General features: G+C 30.6%; 1 long non-coding RNA gene across 5 annotated transcripts; it reads right to left on the minus strand.

The window, feature by feature from the left end:
- Positions 1–833: 833 nt before the first annotated feature.
- On the minus strand, positions 834–5,235 carry LOC125420810 (uncharacterized). 5 transcript variants are annotated; one of them, XR_007239101.2, is made up of 5 exons: positions 4,848–5,235; positions 3,489–3,677; positions 2,775–3,203; positions 2,514–2,613; positions 834–1,109 (listed from the first exon to the last, which is right to left on the minus strand). It is a non-coding gene; the product is annotated as an uncharacterized LOC125420810 (long non-coding RNA). The 5 variants fall into 5 exon arrangements; XR_009634371.1 differs by having other exon boundaries at positions 3,832–5,235; XR_009634372.1 differs by adding an exon at positions 1,525–1,647 and having other exon boundaries at positions 3,489–5,235.
- Between the last annotated feature and the right edge of the window lie 15,701 nt (positions 5,236–20,936).

Consider the following 20,936-nt stretch of genomic DNA (forward strand, 5'->3'; position numbering starts at 1 on the left):
GATAGGGCTATTTCGAAAATCATAAAGGGGATCCTAGGACGAGTTCTATCAATTGAGGCATAACTTTTTTTTTTAATAATATTATATATAATTCAGAAGAATCTCCTCATATTCTAACATATACAAGATAATAGTCCGTGCATTATCACTACCATTTTTTTTTTCATAGTCATCATCTTAGATGGCCATAATCAATTCATCACCATCGTCCTCCTCCTCAACATAGTCATCATAAACTACATACATATTACATCATTTTAAAACGTTAGCTAAAACATTACAATGCGATATACGTACATATCGATCATCACAACCAATGAATATTCTAGTTTCCCAAAAATATTATTATTCTCAAATTTCAACTAGATTAGAATCTTTTATCAAAACTAAGGACCTTTTCTTTTTCAAAAACTATAACTTAAAATTACACTTATCAATTACTAAATCTCAACATAGTTCACTTTTTCTAAATAAAATTTTAGTATTATATCACTAAACTTATATTTAACCACTTTTTAAATTTTAAAACTAAATCCTTGATGTGATAAATGGGCTATTAAAATAAAAACAAATATTAAAACCATAAGATCATCCTAATATAATTTTGGCTGCTCAAATTTTCTAACACTTAGTATATTTATTTTTTTAATGACAATGCTATCCTCATTGTTAATGCACATATCTATTTAATTATATCTTTTAATTACATCGAAAGAGTGAGGCATAAATAAGGTACACATTAATTTATTAAATTACAGTCTATCTTTGGTAACCATTGAATATTTCTCATTTAAAATATAAGATCAACCCCATTGATGAAATCCATTGATAATCAAGGATGGGCCTTTACTTAAGATTGACTGTATATTTAAATACTATATTTTTTTTATTATTATCCAAACATTAAGAAATAAAACTGTTACCTTAGAAATTATTTCTTGGAACAGTTTACCACAAATGTTTTTCATGGAGAACCAAACATAGCCTTGGTACTAAAATAACTAGAAGGATCAACAATACTAATTGATAAAATGAATCAACAAATCAAAAATCATTATATTGCTCTTATGATTTGCAGGATATGTACGTCCTCCATCCATATTTGATTCCTGATTACCAAAATCAAAATTCAAATCGATCTCATTAGAATTTTCCACCAAAAATCTAAATTTTCCAAACCAGCAATCTTTCCCTTTAACAGAAATTAGATATATACACATGTAAAGATGTGTATGTAAATAGTCTAAGAAAAAGAAGAAAAGTAGGTCGTGTATAAATAGCTATTTGTTGATTGCAATGCTGCTAATCTTAACCATTTGCATACATATACATATATTGATCTAAACGATACATATTGTCTCAACATAGAAATACTAGAATCACATTTAATACATCAATATCTTATGCATGCACATGTAGGGTTTTAAATAAATTGAAGAGAATAAAATTAGCGGAATCCTATTTTATGTATATATAAGGTTTAGTCAATTATGAGTTATATGATTAGAGAAACTACACACATACCTTAAACGACATAGAAATGTTTGATTTTGAGTCATTAAATTCTTCATGAAGATTTTTCATTAGAAATGCATTTTGTTCCTTAATTCCCCCGCACTCCCAAGATCAAAAAAGTTATATTTGTACCTTCATATGCAATATGACAATTAATTATTCGTGATAGACAAGGGCAAATTATCTATCAAGACTGAAATTATTCAATGCCCTCGGAATACATTCAACTATTCTACAATATACAACTATTAATTTGACCTATTTTTCATAAAGCTTAGGTAACTTCACTATCATGGTTCTGTTTAATATGACTTCTAAATGCTATTTCTGGATCAAAACCAGTTTGTGAAAGTATTTGGATAGTTATTTTAAAGAGCTTTTGACTTCTGAATTCTAGATAAAGTCAATAAAGTATAGCTTCTTAAAAAATTCTTCTAGAGAATTTAAAACTTTAAATAATCAAATCAAAAGTTATCAAAAATAGAATCTATATATATAAATGAGACAGAAGATAAATGTATATTTATGTATATATATACACACTTACTTAAAAGAGCATGCAATATTTGTGTATATATGCAGACATAAATTTTCCCTGATCACCCCTCTATATCTACAGAAAATGGACTATTGTTTAGACCAGTGTAAATGAATAGATGATGTCAACTTAAAAGCTTAAAGAACATCTCGACCACATGGTGCCTATGAAATGATGCAAGTAGTATATCTTGAATTAAACATGGAGATTCATCATTATCAAACACCTAAAATTAGCTATCAAGTCAAAATTTGAGGGGGAAAAAAAAGAAAAAGAAGTAAATGTGAAAATCTCCAAACTTCAGCTGTTTTTATAATACTAAAATAACCTATACATACATATGTGTACACACATATATACACATTACACATATATAAAATGGGCCTAACATTAATAATGTTTAACATTGCCTTGTTACTTAGGGAGGAATAATATATAGATGGAAGGCGTAAGTAAGTACCCGATTTGAAACCCGAGAGTTGAATGCGAATCAAGGCTTGGATACTGGATAGTGATAGAGGCACACAGATCTCTATAATCTTGAAATGACTGAATCATCACTGTCATGAATAATGAAGCAGAATTTATATATATATATATATATATATTATCAAGTTTTTTCGGGTACTATTATTGGAGGGGTGAAAAATAGATGGACTGGAGAGAGAGAGGAGAGAGAGAGAGAGAGAGAGAGAGAGAGAGAGAGAGAGAGAAGTAGTACATGTCAAAGGGGTCCAAGCTGCAAGATGTCTAGCAATGGTCCACCAAGATAGTGATGGGGTGTTTATGGTAATGCCAAAGACAACAACAGCAGTGACAATGCGACAAGTTTCCCATAATGATTTTGCATATCCAAGATTCTATTTTTTTTTATTTTTTTATTTTTGCATACTCAGTTCGAAATTTTCAATCACATACTTAATTCGAAAGACAAAAAAATCAGTTGGAAGATTGTCCATAAAACAATCAAATATTTTTTTGAAAACCCGCTTTGACAGAAGACAAAAAGGTGGTAGGAAATTGCAAAAATCCAAACTTTGGTAATCCATATTATAAGCTCATCAAAACCAATATATAAAACCAACTCTTTTTTCATCTTCTCACCTTTGTTCTCAGCTTATATCTGCTCCTAGTTTTCCTTTTCTCCAATCTGATTTATAAAAACAAATAAATAAATAAATAAAAGAAAAAGAAAAAAAGAGAAGAAGAGTACCATCCGAGTGTAATTAACTGTCTTTCTTTGCCTTGTTGCAAATTAATAGTTAACAATTAAAAAACCCACATTAATCCATTACAAGATAAGGTTAAAAAAGAAAAACCCATTAAAGTTGTAGTATCCAACTGTGCGTGAATGGATCTAAAACGACCAAAATAACTATAGCACAAAAATAAAAAGAAAATGGTTTTGGGAAAATTCACCTTTAAAGAAAAATACCTTAAAGCCTCTCTCTCTGCTTGAAGATTCTCTCTTTCCCATTTTTGATATTGTCACATCCCTATCTCCATCAGAAACTCACTGAAAAGATACCATTTTTATCCAAAGCAAAATATGTGCAGAAAGAACAATCACAGATCTGCCTTGTAATAAGTCAGCAAAGTTCTTTAAATTGAACAGCTATAGGCACTGCGAAAAAAAAATTATTAAAAATAAAAAAAAAAAAAAGAGACACAAAAAAGAGCTTTTAGGCATATATACAAACAAATAGAGGTATTAAATCCATTATTTTGATTAATAACGATAATTATTACCAAGAAGATTGATTGTAAGCTATACCCACCTGAAACCAGCAGAAAAAAAAAGAGGCAAAAAAAAAAAAAATCCACCATTTGTTGCAGAGAGAATTGGAATTGGGTTCGGAGGATCTTCTTTGTTTTTTATAGTCGTTTATTGCTGATGCAGCATCATCAAGATTCTCACTTTCAAAAGAAACTTAATTGGCAAATTGAATCTGAGTCCTGATCAAAACCTGCCTCGGCGTTTGTATTTGCATGTGAATCTTGATGATGCTACACCCGCAAACAACGACTGTCAATCCATGAATATTCATGCATACATATAATAGGATTGCTTAAACTAAAAAAATGCATAAAAAATTCAAAATACTAAATTTTCCCGAGAAAATCGAACAATTTCAAAAGAATAAGGAACTAATAAGGGAAAATTTTGTGATTTTATGTGTTGAACAACCAGCAATAATGACCGTTACCACGAGCACGAGCTGACGTGGCCTTTTTTCACTGGTTGAAACGTGAAGTGATTACACACACGAAAAAGGTATCCCCGAGAAAGAATCTATCGCGCTCAACTCGAGCCCAAGAAGAAAACAAAATCAAAACCAAAACTAAACAAAACCCATTTCTCTGATTTTCTTTTAAAAATTAGAGCTAATACTATATTATACCACAATACCAATAAAAAAGATTTCAGAATTTCTTTTAAGATTTTTTGATATGCGGGTCAGATTTCTCCTCCGATGAGATTCAGGCTTAAAAAACAGTTTGAAAATAGTAGTACCCATTTCAGATTCCGGCAGATAGATATAATAATTAACCAAAAAAAAAACCATTTCTCATAAAATAAAATAAAAATAAAAATAAAAACCCAGTTCTTATAGCAGCTCCATACAGAAGATTCTGAGGATTTAGAGTACAAAAACAGAGTGATGATCAAAAGAGAAGGCGTTTTTTAAATTAAATTAAAGAGAAAGCACGAAAGCACATGAAATACAAGTAATAGAACAGAGGAAGAAAACCAAGAAAAAAGAAAAGAAAAAAGAAAGTAAGAAAAGAATACCCTAGAGATCTAACTCTATATAGCCATATGTATAAATATGTATAGTATATTTCTGTGAGAGAGAGAGAGAGAGAGAGAGAGAGAGACAGAAACAGAGACAGAGAAAGAGTAGAGAGCTCACACAGAGAGGAGGAAGTAGGAAGAAGGATTTGTTGTGTGTGTGTGTATATATATACGGTGTATTCGGAAGAAAAAAATTGTATTGGTTGGGTGGTTTGGAATTTGATTGGTTGATGCTTAGCTGTACTGTACTGCTCCAATGTGGCTGCAGTTACACATCGCCATCTTCACTAAACCCTAACTTTTAGCCAAGATATTGTGAGGGCATCCTCTTCTTCTTATTAAGGACTCTCTCCCCCACCCCCATTTTCAACTCTCTCTCTCTCTCTCTCTCTCTCTCTCCCCTCCATTTTCTTTTTCTTTAATGCTTCCTTTCTTTATATTTTATTATTTTTATTTTTTATATATATTTTATTCGACATATTTCTCACACCACAAAATGCATAAACTCTTCATTATTCCATATCAGTTTCTTAACTAGCGGAAAATAATTAAGGTTGGTTTTGGTGTTGTGGTTCTTAAATTTCTGAAATAATATATATACATGCATAAGCGATTAAAATATAAATAAATAAAAATATATATTAAAACAATTTGAAAATTAATTTTTTTTTTTTAAATTTGACATATGTATTGACTTCCATTATTTAGTATAAAAATTAGTTCTAACCGATATATTATTTTAACCAATTTTATTTTATTTATCTTACTTTAAAAAGAAATATTTTTATTCTTTTTGAAAACCTTAAGAGATTTTAATAAAAAAAAATTTGGTCAATTTTACACAAATTAAAAATGCCAAAATCCAAAGTTTCAACTACCTAATATTTAAAATTCTAAAACCCAAAGTTTACATATCTAATCCAAAACTAATCATCTAGTGTAGTCCAAAACAATCATTATCAAATTAGAGCGGATTGGATATAATATAAAACCAGTTTGAATTTGATTGATAAATACAAAATGGCTTAGTAATTGAATCGAGTTTATTATTGTGAAAACAGGTTTGTTTTCGAGCCAATAAACACCTAACGCATACATATACACCCTAAAACATATATATATAGTAATTCTTCCATCTAGAGATTCTAATTGAAAACTTATCTAAGATCTTTATTATTAACTTTTAAATTGATTTAAGTATTAAAATTTAGAAATATTATATTGGACTATAGGTACAATAATTTTCTAGTCAAAAATTTTTTATTTAAATAAATAATGAATGATTATGTGGCAAGTACCAAGATTATCAATCCATTTAATTAAGATTTTAAATTTGAATTCAAATACCAATTATTATTTTACTAGGATTAAAAATTTTGCCAAGTATAAAAGACTTAATCAACAAATGGGATCCACATGCTTTTATGTTATTTTAATTGGTTACTTTTATATTCGGTTTGAAAAGTATCAAAATTGGAAGAAAAATTGATTCCCAAGATTTATTATGTTTTGTGAATAATAAAAAATTAAAATTTATAAGTAATTAAATTTAATATTGTACATTATATTAAAGTTAAATATATACTTTAAAAAAATTTCAAAATTTTTTCTCTGAAATTTTTAAAATGACACATTTATAGGTGGTAATAGTTTTTCCATATATTTTTTTACATTTGTGAGAATGTAATTCTCTTGGTTCATACTCTTCCACCTTATAACAAATATCAAAACAAAACAAAATTATCAATTTTTCAAAAGAATTGGATTTCCACTCACCATTATCCAAACAAACCGTTATAAGATCATTTTCTTCTATTAGAATTTAAGCTTTAAAAGTAAAAAAACAATAAAAAACAAAAGAGTTAAAATATTAACATTCAAAACTAAATGGATGAACTATCATATTTTCTATTTTTATTATTTACATTACCATATTTTTTACATAAATTGGAGATATATATAGTTATATTTTGTTGGTAACGTACTCTCCAAACATAATATGAAAATAAGAATGTTTCATGTAAAAGAAAATGTGACATTTTAATTAACAAATTAAAATCTGAAATCTAATCCAATAAATTGTAACCTTTTACATTTGTCATATCTATTATCAAACCAAAAATATGAAATCTTATTCCGATTGGATCACATTTCTATTTATATGTCAAAGCAGAGAAATCAAATTGAAAAATATTAATTTTGCCGCTAGCTGTCATTATGGACGTTCTAATATACCTTTGACTGGGTCAATAGAGACCGGTATTATTATTATGTTTACTTTTCTTTTTGGACGGAATGAGACAGTAAATTGATAATCTGTGTTAACCAAATCGGAATGTAATGACACACATAGGTATTTTAGCAAAAAAAAAAAAAAATTGTATAGGTAGTAGAATGTATATGATTGGACAGCCAGCATAAAGATTTGATTGGATTTATGGGTTGTCTCATCAATTAATATTTTTTAAGGGAAGTCTTATTACTAGGAAAAAAAATGAAAAGAAAAATTAAAAAAGCTGTCTAATCTATTTAATTGAATGATGAATTTTGAGTTATCTCAATTGTTACATCAGAAATTTTTTTGATCTTTCAGTATATGGAGGAGTTCTTCCATATGGTGATGTAAAAAACAGAGTGCAATTTAGAAATTACTTCACTGGAAGCTTTTTTTACTTTTTAAGTTGTGATTTTCCGAAAAGGTAGGTGTTTCATCGAGAGCAAATAGATAATTTCTTAAAAACAAAGATTATATATATAAAATCGTAGTTTTAGCACACAATAAGAAACGTTTTCATCTTTCTTAATAGAACTTCTACTCTATTTCAAAATCACACTTCTGAGTGGAAATTAAATATATTTTTTCCAAAAATCCAAAATCAATTTTTCCAAATCAATTTTTTTTTTCAAAAAAACCAAATACGAATTTTTACTCAAATATGCAACGTTATATTCACACTCAATTAATTAATCAAAACCGTAGTTACCCCAAAAAAAAAAGGAATTCAAACAAAACAAGTGATAATGACCTTGTTTTCTATACCCAAAAAAAATAAAAAAATTTGAGTATCAATCCGCATTAACTATAAACACCCCTATAGGTGAGAAAATAAATAAACTATATTTCTGTAATGGAAAGGAGGAATCCGTTTGAGTCCCCATGGAGAAGGGTCATTCATTAATAGATATTTTAATATATTTTATGGAAGTATATGGACATTTAATATGTATACATTTTGTATCTTCTCATTATATAGAAAATTTTCATGTTGTAAGGACTCATGAGGGTAAATACCATCATAGGTATGCCATGTTTATAAATAATCTTCAAACTTGAGAGAGCTTATAGAATATATAATTCCTCATCCCATGAATCCCTCTACCTCATTTACCCCTTTACCCAACAGCTTAACATCCCTACTCCTCTTTCTCTTCCCCATATGAATTGCTGTTGGAACCTTAAAATTGACTATCTAACAATCAAAAGCCAATTCATATATTTAATAATATATATATACATATATATATATATATATATAAGATATTTGATAAAATATATATTTTTTTAAATCTATTTTATAAGAATCTATATCCTATAGTAGATTGTTAGAGCATCCTTAATGGTTTTTAATTTTAGCAAGTGTTAAGTCTAAAATATTGATGATTTTATGTCATATTTATACTTTAATATTTGTTAGTTTGTGTTGATTTGTTATGGAAAGATACTTCATTATGTATTTTTCTTAATCTAGGTGAAAGAGGAAAAAGTTTAAGAAAACAACTATAAAAATGGATTCCTTGGGTCAAATTATGATGGGAAGCAAAATTTGAGCTCAAACGGCTCAAGCATTGAAAAGATTTCAAAAAGATATTTTAAAGATTGCATAAAGATTCAGTCGGGAATTTCATAATGGAAATGGATGTTATATGAATCCTCATGATATGACGATTTCAAATATCACATTAGTTTTGGATTTCGAGGTGTGAGCAAAGAGTTATCGTCATTTAAAATTTAGAATTTATAAAAAAGAATATTCTAGTTAAATCTTCACCATTGATCAAAAGAGAGAATCAAGGCCATTTGAGGGTCAAGATAAAGACAAATGGCAATAATTTGTTTCTTTATCATTAATGAGGCACATGTCATGTCACATGCTTCATTAAGGGTAAATTAAACTAATTAACTATTTTTTTAGGAGAAATTAGATAAAAGGAAAGGATTGGAGAGCAAATAATATCAAATTTCCTTTTTACACATGAAATTCATCCAACCCTCTTCATGGCCTAAAAAAGATATCTTCCAAGACTCCCATATTGAAAATAAAAAGAGAAACAGATTCCCAAGATCTTATATATATAGCCCCCACCTCATTGAAGGGAGAGATACTTCCAAGACTCCCATATTGAAAATAAAAAGAGAAATAGATTCCCAAGATCTTATATATATAGCCCCCACCACATTGAAGGGAGAGATACAAGTTTAGAGAGTTATTTAAAAGCTTTTAGGAGACTTAAATAGAAACAAACCAAATTTTAGGAGTTTCTATGATTCTCTTAAGGATTCTAAAGTTTTAAAATTTTAGAGTTCTAGAAGGTCAATTGGAGAGTTCGGAAGAGGCATAGAGACGTGGACTTGCTTGGAGAAGAATGCTACGACTTGGAGAGCTTTTGGAGGAGGATTTCTTCAATAGTTTTTATTCTCTTCTCTTTCTCTTTAATTGTGAACATTATTTTTTTTTTATCTTTATAATTATGGATGTTGAAATTATTTTTTCCATGAACTAATTTCATAGCTTGGGTTATGATGTAGCCCTAACTATGAATGTCTAATTATTTTAATATATGTTGAGTTTTATTTACTTAGTAATATATTTTGTTAATAAATCATTGGTATGCTTAATGATTTCATAGGCCGGAAGGAATAAATGATTTTAATAATATTTGAGCTTGGAAAAGGATAATATTATGGATCTCCAATGATTTACATGAATGCATAATTTATTGGAAAGTAATTATGTCTCATGCCATATTATTTGCTTAATCTATGCTTCGTGAATTTACATGATTTAATTTATAGACCAGAAGGAATAAATTAGTTTATGTGAATATTATCAATTGTGAGTGGAAACCACTTTTGATTAATTTTATGATTAAGTGTGGTTAACAAAATTACTAGTAAATTAAATTCACATATTTAAGTTATTAAATTGGAATAATTAGTGGTGAAATCAAATGTCCCAGTATTCATAATTATTAAACTCACTATCTTACTTGAAATTGATCTAATTTTAATTTCTTGTTTTTGTTTAATTTAGTTTATTTAGTTTTCAATTGTCATCTTAATTGTTAGTTCAAATATTACCAAAACCTAATTATCTTTGGTACTTAATTCTTAATCCCTTGGATACGGCAACCCTATTTTTCCACTTTATTACTTGAAAATGATTCGTGCACTTACGAGTTGATTTTACACATCAAGTTTTCGGTGCCGTTGCCGGGAATTAAGGCATTAATATTAATTCGGATTGGGTTTAGTAGTACTGTGAACATTGTTTTCTTATTTTAAATTTTTATATTTATTTCTTAATTTTGGTTTTAGTGTTGCATGCTAGGGTTTTAATTCTTTACTTGTTTGGCCAACTTGCTTTGAATTTTTAATACTTATTTTGTGGTACTTGAAACCAAAATTGTATTTTTAATTTATTGGTATCTAAGTTAAAAGTTATGCATACTTAGGAGTTTTTCTTATTTTCAACTTTTGTTTATCTTTATTATTTTCAATTTTAGTTTGCATATTAGGGTTTAATTTTAATTGTTTACTTGATAAACTTGCAATTAATTTGAACCTTTGTTTTGTTAGTATTTTCTTTTTAGGAAAATCATGTAATATCAAGCTTATGGTCATCAACCTTATTAGGATTATGGGGAGCTAACTAGTTCTCCAAGTGAAAATTTTGTCGAGTTACAAAAGAATCTTGCTATCATGTCTAAACTCATTGCAAATTTTAAAGTTCAAGCTGTGTCTTGTGAATGGTGTGGAGTAAATCACTTGAGTGAAAATTGTCAAGTGAGGAATCCTTTTGCTCCGGAAGACTCAATGGAAGACTTATCAAGACAATATAATCAAGTTGCAAATTTTGGGATTCAAGCTATAACATGTCAATGGTGTGGAGGCAATCATTTAAATGAACATTGTCAAGTGGGAAATCCTTTTGCTCCGAAAGAGCCATTCGAAGACTTGGAAACTAACATGGAGATTACTTGTAATACGCAAGTTGATGAATTTGAATCCTTTCAAGAGCCACATAATGATGACAAATTTGAGGAACATGAAGAGGTGTGTATAAGGAGTGAAATGCAACAAGAATCTTCAATTTTGGATAATTTTAGTGAGGTACACACACATGACCAAGATTACCCACCAGAAGAAGTTTCCCAACGCACTATCACTAGTTCATAATAATTTTCTAATTTTCCTTCAATTTCCTTGCAAAAAGGGCTTAAGAATCATGAAGAGGATAAGTCAAGGAATCAATCAAGCCAAAATTTGGTCAAATTCAATGAGGATAAAGCTATGGCCGCACTTCATGAAGATTACTTACCAATAGAGGCTAAATCTCAACTTTTCAAGCCAAATATTGAATTTTCAAGAGCCCAAGATGTATATCCATGCTCCAAAAATGCAATTGAGGTTGAATGCATCCCAAAAGGAGACAAACAAAGTATTTTTGGACCTAAAAGAATCCAATCTACCAAAACGAATGTAACACCCCGTCCCAAATCGCACCGGAATCCGTGCACGTTGACCGAGGTTGACCGTTGACCGAAAGGGGTCAAAAGTTGACTTTTTGACTCGGTGGGAATTTCGAGTTGACCAGGGTACCGTGGCGAAGTGCATGACGCCCTGAGTTCGTAGACTGGTAGCACGTCGAAAACGGAGCTACGGTTTGAAAGTTATGGACGAAACACGTTGCGGTCCAAACTGTCCAAGGGGTGCCGGAGTTGACTTTTTCTTTATGGGAAATTGAGCTTTGACTCATGCATGGTTGTGAAGTGCTCGTCGATACGAGTTCACAGACTAGCGGCACGCTCAAAACGGACATCCGGTTAAAAAGTTATGGACGTTTGAAGTTTACCGGATACCGTATTATTTTAATGTTTTGGGTCGGTGAACAGTGAAATGCCACGTGTCAGCTTCTGATTGGTCCACGTGGCATGAACAGTGTCACATCGGGGTTTTTATTTGTTAAAATTCCCGGGGAAAGAGAGAGAAAGAGAGAGAGGAGAGAGAAAGAGAGAGAGAGAGCCACCGTCGGCCACCGGAGTTTTCCACTGTTCCGGACGAGTTAGTGTACACGCGCCCGACAGAAAGCTTGCTCTCCTCATTTCCGGCAAAACCTCCAAGTTTCACGGCAAACGGCCGCCGGACGCGCCGGGATCGGACCTCCGAAGATCGGCGGCGAGTTTTTCCCCTCCACCGCCGGCCACCGCGAATCGACCCTTTTCCGGCCGATCTACAGTACACGCGCCATACACCCTTGATCCTCTCCTCAAGTCTGGCCTACCCACCAAAAATCACGGCCATCGGACCACCGACGCGCCGGGATCGGAGCGTTTTTCGGCGAGGGGCCGGAAATCTTCAAACGGTGATTTCTCCGCCGTCCGACCTCCGTTTTACTCACCGCCGGTCCCGTTGGGTTGCTCTCCTCAAGATCTACAAGTCTGGAAAATTTCACGACCAACGGCCACCGCACGCGCCGCCGCCGGTGACGATTGCCGGTGACCGTGGCGGCTCGCCGGAAATTACTGTTCCGACGAGTACCCGAAATTCCGGCCAGCTCCAGTCCGCAGTGTTCGACCTCCTGAATCCGAATCCGGCTTCCGTTTCCGCCAATTTGCGACAGTTTGGGAGAATTGCGGAGCCGAAACTCGAAAAGCTTTCCGGCGAGATTCCGACCCCGTCGGGTCCAATCATCGGAAAGTAAGACTGAATCCGTGATCCTCATCACGCGAGCTTCGATTCGGTATATAACTCGTAACCCTTAGATGTCGCTTGGTGTTCGCTCCCCGGGTATCCATTTGGGAATTACCCGAATAAAATATTAATATTTTTGGTTTGTGCATTGTGGTTGTTTAGGTGCACGCGCGAGTAGTGGAGTTGATCCCGAGGAGAATCTTAGTTGATTTGCGCTCTCCAGGTGAGTGACCCACCTTCAAAAAATTATTTTGGGCAATTAATTAAATTTAATTGGTATTTAAATTATGCTCATGTGGTGTGGTTTAATTATGGTTTTAATGCGGTTTAATTTAATTTATTTGTTATGCATGAGCAAGGTATGTTTCGGTATTAATTTTACGTGGTTTCAAATGTGATTTCTCGGAAATAATTGGGTTAAATATTTTATGAAAATATTTGGTTAAATTTTATAAATTATGCCCGCGGTATTTTTATGGTTGCATCTCGTATTTCGAGGAAAATTGTGGTTTGTTGATTATCGTTGTTTCGTACCGGGTTATTGGATAAAATATGTGGGATGGTGTTTTGTGAAAATATGGTATACTTCCCACGGTGGTTTTTGGAAAAACGGTACGGTTGGTTACTTATGTTTATTTTTAGACGCACTCATACAGTATTGGTGTTCTGGTGTATGGTGTATGGACACGTGGTTTAGCACGCGGTTATTATATGGTTTAGCGTGCGGTTTTTACTTCACCCGTGAGTTGCCATTGGACCGTGGGCAGGCAAGGTTATTGTTGCGCACAGCCGCCCCCCTCCTTGGCTGGGTGATGGCTTTTTTTTAGCAGTTGGTACTGTCGGGACGCCGAAGTGACCGCTGCAGGTTTCTCTCTTTAACCTCTCGCCAGTCAGTGCTCGGGACGCTGGGTATCGGAGGGCATCACCGGTATATGGTGTAGTGCGTCAGGTGTAATTGTCGGTGTAAATTGCAAATAATGGTTTAAACCCCAAAGGTGTTCAAAATTGATTTACTATAATTTATTATATTTTTATTATATATTTGGGGTATGTTTTCTATTTATTTATTGTTTATCAAATGGTTTAATCCCTTGGTTTTTGGGAGATATATACATTGGGTTTTGCGAAAAGGTTTTAAAAAGGGAACATTTCAAACGGAGCGATTGGTGAGAGTTTTGAGGGAAATTATTATTTTCCAACAGTAGTTATTATTTATTTATTAATTGTTGGTATTTATTCAATTCCCTTGATCATCATTATTATTATTATTTTATTATTAAAAGGTGTTCAGTAGTTCGGGTTACTCACGGAGATGATTAGCATCTCACACTCTTAAATTCCGTTCCCTTAGGTGCAAGTGGTGGTAGGCGTTCTTCCGGAGCGAACCAAGTTTTCCGCTGCTGTTGTGTTTCGAGAAGTACTTCTGTACTCTTTCATTTCAGTGTATTATTCCTTTTCAGCCTTGTTGTATTTCTGTTGTTTAGCACTTCTTAAAGCTCTGTATACTATTGGGATACTTCTGTTTTATTTATGCACTGGACTGTTGTTGTTTTTGAGAAGTGCTGGAATTTGTGGAATCAGTTTGTGGTTTGTGGGAGGAATAAGGGGATGTTTTTAGAAGTGTGTTTTCAGTGCAGGTAATTTGTGGTAAGTAAATCCCTTAGGGGAGGCTCTGTCGGATTTTCCGTTGGAGGGTCCGGTAGGGTTTCCCTGGGATCAGGGCTGTCTAGGGTTCCGGGGAAGGAATTCTGGACGGGTCCTGACAAAGAAAGTTCAATTCATGCTTTTATTTCAAATTGAGACTTATATAGGACAAGGAGTTAAAAGTTTGCTAAAGCCACAAGATTATCATCATGCACAATTGTATATCATAAGCTTGGACAATATTATGAGGATGACATCATTTACATGTTTAATCCCGGTTGAACCTAAGAAGAAAGAGTCAAGCTAATGACTTTAAACAAGCGCTCTTAGGAGGCAACCCAAGTTTCTTTGTTTACCTATTATTTATCTATTTATTTTAGTTGTTTTTGCTTGTTTTCTTGTTTTTTAGGTTGTTTTGATGTGTTTTTTTTTTATGTGTTTTGTTTGAGTTTTTGCAAGGTTTTAAGATGTTTAGGTGCAAAAGAGAAAAACATGAATGTTGAGAATTTCAAGTCTAAAGCTAGGTTTTTGAAGTATAACCACCTTGAATATGCATTGGAGTACATCAAATTGTATGGGCACATACCCTTCTTTTTTACCGCATGGTGTGTAGGGAAAATGCAACATGTAGGTTTTTTCCAAGTTTTCACATTATGAGGAACATTCCATGTTTTCATGGGCGAGTATTCTTCACCTTTTGTTTACTTTTGCTTTATTTTATGTTTTTCACAATGAGGACAATTTTCATTTTAAGTTTAGGGGTGAAAAGCATGCTTTGCATCTTTTAAATCTTGTCTTTTAAGTGTTTTTATTAGTTTTCATGCATGCTAGTTTTAGTTTTTATTTTTCTTCAAAGTGTGTGTTTGTTTTATTCGCTTGATTTTTATTATTGAAAAAAAAATAATACTAATTGTTTTTGTGTTGTTTTCTTAAGTTCTTTACTAGGCCAATGATAAAACTATAATTGAAAATAAAATGGTTTTTAAATAGTGGATTTGTTTTTGTGTATGCTTAAATGCTTGAAGTTATATTCACATGTTGCTATTTTCAATAAATTTTGAGCACCTAATCAATAATGCATAATTTAGATTGTGTTTTGAAGAAGGTTTGCATGAATTAGAGTACTTTATTATTAATTAAACTCTAGAACTTGCTTGATTATTGCTTAAGGTGAAATCCTAGGTGAATGCATTACTAAGAACATTATTTAGGCCATCTTTGTTTAAGTTTGAGCCTTTCAAGCCTACCTAAAACATTATCTTCCACTTGTACCTTATTTGAGCCGCTAGGATGCATAAAGATGTATTAGAGCCTTTTGTTGATTAAAGCACATTTACTTACCCTTTTTGAACCTTAAATTTCTTTTTCCTACCTTGAACATACTATAAAGAGAGCTTTAATTGAATTGATATGAATATATGCTTGTGAGCTTGTTTGAGTGTTGAAAAAGAAAAAAAAAAAAAAAGGAAAAAATGAAGTTTGGAGGTTAAGTATTTGGTGAATTTGCTTTAGTATGTATTTTTGTGTAAGTGGGAGGTTTGATTGTGTAATAAGAAGAAAAAATGAGTTTGGGGCTTTAGTGAAAAAGAAAAAGAAAAGCAAAACAATTGAAATGTATATATATATATATATATATATATATATATGTGATGTGAAAAAGAAGAAAAAATATATATACAATAAAAAGGAGAAATAGGAGATTTGTGAGTTTATATTGAAGTTAAAAGAAGAAAAGAAGTTCTAAGAAATAAACAAATTTTACAAGTAATTTGTTCATTGATATTTAATTTTAGCTTTCTTTCTTTGATTTATTATATCCTATCCTTTTCTTTCTTTAGCCATATTCATTAGCCTTAATAATAGAAACCACGAAGTCCTAATGATTCAAGGTGGTGCAATAACCTACATTAGTGAAGAATGATAATTAAGTCAAGCATATGGTAGTTCATACTTTATTATTAATCTCTAATTTTTGTAAATTTATTCAAATGCATGATATTAAGTGTATAAATTGATTTCCACACACACATATTGGAAGTATCATATATGTTGGATAGAAGGTAAGGTATTGAGTTACATAATTACTTTAAAACCATTTGAAAATTCATATATTATACAATCTTTAAGGCACCTCATTAAAGTATCTTATGTTCTTTAAAAGATTGATTTTTCTTATTCTTCTTCTTTGATAGGGACTAGCAAATCTTAAGTTTGGGGGTATTTGTTAGGTCTAAAATATTGATGATTTTATACCATATTTATAGCTTAATATTTGTTATGAAAAGATACTTAATTATGTATTTTTCTTAATCTAGGTGAAAGAGGAAGAATTTTAAGAAAACAACCATAAAAATGGATTCTTTGGGTCAAATTATGGTGAGAAGCAAGATTTGAGCTTGAACGGATCAAGCATTGAAAATATTCCAAAAAGATACCTTAAAGATTCCATAAAGATTCAGTTGGGAATTTCATAATAAAAGCGGATGTCATATGAATCCTCACGATCTGACGATTTCAAATATCACATTAGTTTTGAATTTCGAGGTGTAAGAAAAAAGTTATCGTCATTTAAAGTTTGGAATTTATAAAAAATAATATTCTAGTTCAATCTCCACCATTGATCAAAAAAGGTAATTAGAGCAATTTGAGGGTCAAGATAAAGACAAGTGGTAATAATTGGTTAATTTATCATTAATGAGGCATATGTCATGTCACATGCTTCATTAAGGGTAAATTAGACTAATTAACTATTTTTTTAGGAGGAATTAGATAAAAGAAAAGTATTGGAGAGTAAGTAATATTAAGTTTCCTTTTTACACATGAAATTCATCCAACCCTCTTCATGACCTAAAAAGGTATCTTTCAAGATTCCCACATTGAAAATAAAAAGAGAAAAATGTTTCCAATATCTTATATATATATCCCCCACCACATTGAAGGGAGAGATACAAGTTTAAAGAGTTATTTAAGAGCTTTTAGGAGGCTTAAATAGAAACAAACCAAATTTTGGAAGTTTTTATGGTTCTCTTAAGGGTTCTAGGGTTTTAAAGTTTTAGAGTTTTAGAAGATCAATTGGAGAATTCAGAGGAGGTATAGAGACGTGGGCTTGCTTGGAGAAGAAAACTCGACTTGGAGAGCTTTTGGAGGAGGATTTCTTCAATAGTTTTTATTCTCTTCTCTTTCTCTTTAATTGTGAATATTATTGTTTTTTTTATCTTTATAATTATGGATGTTGAAATTATTTTTGCCATTAACTAATTTCATAGCTAGGGTTATGATATAGCCCTAACTATGAATGTCTAATTATTTTAATATATGTTGAGTTTTATTTAATTAGTAATATGTTTTCTTAATAAATCATTGGTATGCTTAATATTTTCATAGGCCGGAAAGAATAAATGATTTTAATAATATTTGAGCTTGGAAAAGGATAATATTATGGATCTCCAATGATTTACATGAATGCATAATTGATTGGAAAGTAATTATGTCTCATGCCATATTATTTGCTTAATCTATGCTTCGTGAATTTACATGATTTAATTTATAGACCGGAAGGAATAAATTAGTTTATGTGAATATTATCAATTGTGAGTGGAAACCACTTTTGATTAATTTTATGATTAAGTGTGGTTAACAAAATTACTAGTAAATTAAATTCACATATTTAAGTTATTAAATTGGAATAATTAGTGGTGAAATCAAATGTCCCAGTATTCATAATTATTAAACTCACTCTCTTACTTGAAATTGATCTAATTTTAATTTCTTGTTTTTGTTTAATTTAGTTTATTTAGTTTTCAATTGCCATCTTAATTATTAGTTCAAATATTACCAAAACCTAATTATCTTTGGTATTTAATTCTTAATCCCTTGGGTACGACAATCCTATTTTTTTTCATTTTATTACTTGAAAATGATTTGTGCACTTGCGAATTGATTTTACATATCAGCAAGTATATGTTTCAAATTAGGGAATATCTTTAAAGATACAGAGAAAAATTTTATTAGGTGTTTCAACAAAACTATTTATCATACTCTTTATTTTGAGCATTAATTATTATATACCGTGAAATAAAATAATTTTTTTCTATAAAATTTTGTGTTAGTGGTGTTGAAAGTTGTGTGATAAAAAATTATATAAAATAAAAATAGAAAATGATTTTCGTTGTCTATATTTAAAGAGTTAAACTAACTCTTTATGGTAAAGTGTTAAAAAGAAGAGCAAGTTTAAGGCTTTTTTGAAGATTGACTCTTAAAAATGAAATGCATAGCACAAAGAAAAAGTCTCTTTATGATGCTCTTAATTTTAATTCTAGTTTCTCCAATTTCCTATCATTAACATACTAATTTTAACCATTATTAGTAAAGCTATTATTTTTTTGCAATTTCTAATTTTATAATAATTGTGTTTTAATATATTTAATATTTATATTTACTTCAATATAGTTATGGTAAATGACAAAAAAAAAAAAAGAATTCTTTAAGCATCAAATAATTTACCAAATGATGTGATATAGATGATGCACTATTATCTTTTAGGTTGAAAACTAAATAAAACCTAAATATAGATTAGTGAATCCTTAAATAGATAAATGTAACTAAAAAAAAACTAATAAGATAATGCCGCATTATTTGATACACTATTTGGTGTTTCTAGTATTATTGAATGAGTAATACTAGATGTACAAAGTAATCTATAAAGATATATATTAACGTAGCAAGATGACATATTCTTATTTTATTGGTTGGAATTTTAATATAGGATAAGTGAATATTTTAAAAGATAACTATAACTAAATATAAACCAATACTATAATGAAATTTACCACTTGATAAATATTTTAGTAAATTAGTTGGCGCCTCTAGCATTTTTCTTGCTTATTTATCAAATGCTCAAATGTTGATTTTGAAAGTATACTAATTTTGAAACATCTAGCAAAAACTTAAAAGCTCCAACAATACCAAACTAATAATTTTGAAACATCTACCAAAAAGTTAAAAGCTCCAACAATACCAAACTAAATCTCCTTAAAGTTGGTGAGAGTTCAATTCCTTTTTGGAAAATTATAGTTTTCACTTCTTTGGCTAATTTTTAGTAGTGAAAAATGTAAGTCTGTGAAAAAACTTATACTGAAATTTTGAAAAAAATTGGGAGGAAAGTCATTCCCTCAAAAATATGTGTCATTATCAGATTTTCTAAGTAGTTAATTTAAAAATTGTTTTAATTAAACTCTTACCCTTATTTCTAATAGATTTCAGTTTTTTAAAATTGCATTTAAATTATGCATTTTTCCATTACAAACCAAACACTAGAAAATGAAACTAATTCTCTTGGAAATTAATTTTAACAAAACAATTTCCCTACTATGCTTTAGGAGCATATATAATCATATTGATGGGGATCATTTGTCCCTTTTCTCTATCCCTATTTCTAACGGACAAGTTATAGAATTCCATCTTTCTTTTTTTTCTTTTTCACTTGGTTTATTTTATTTATCTGTGAATATTTTTAAAGGAGATAACATCTGATCATTGGTGGGAAAAAATTGAAACAAAAATAAATAAATAAATTAGACAGAAAATTTGAACTCATATGGATCATATCACAACCCCTAGTCATGCTATTATAATCAAGTTGTGCAATATAACATGATGAGTATGTGATGAGTATGTGTAAATTAAGTAGGTGAAAGCGTGGTTATCACATATGTTCATCATATATTATGAACCAAGAGATGGAATGAGGGAAAATTTTGATAAAATCTAATAAATACAGGAGAATCAGGGAGAGAAGAAAGAAACAGATAATAATAGCTCATGTTGAGCACGTGAGGAGGTGGGGGATATTCTTTTTGTTTAATAAAACTGAATGATTTAAAAACATGTTCGATCAGACTGTTCACAGGGAGGTTTAAACTTACCACTCGGGACTATATCCTTTTTAGAGGTTCGAGGTTGGGCTTCTTTCTCCTACAGCTAGCAAACAAAACAAAAAGGATGATCCACATCCAGACATGCATTATCATCTCTCCCTGTAAGCCCCATGTGAATTTCATTCGCTTTTGTCCCAAGCTAGTTTCACCAGCTCTCTTTTCATGACCTGATTCAAAAATTTTGGCCTTCAGAAAATCGTGGGACTAATTAAAAACCAATTAAATCGTGGATATATATGTATATATATATATATATATATATTGTTTTTATTGTTTTGTTATTTTGGAAAAGGATATTAACAATAAAGGTTGCCTTGTAGTATCGAATTAATACCAACCTTCCAATAACCATAAATGTGTAAATTACCAAAAAAACCAAAAAAAAAAAAATATTACCTTTTTGCTTAGCAAAGGTATAAATTAAGGCAAAGTATAAAGGGTTTAGACTATTTATACATTTTGATGCTATTCCGATACTATAGGCAATAAAGTACAAAATTACCAGAATTTCATAGGATAATTGGTATAAAGAAA

This window comes from Ziziphus jujuba, chromosome 10, assembly GCF_031755915.1.
Source record: "Ziziphus jujuba cultivar Dongzao chromosome 10, ASM3175591v1".
NCBI lineage: Eukaryota > Viridiplantae > Streptophyta > Magnoliopsida > Rosales > Rhamnaceae > Ziziphus > Ziziphus jujuba.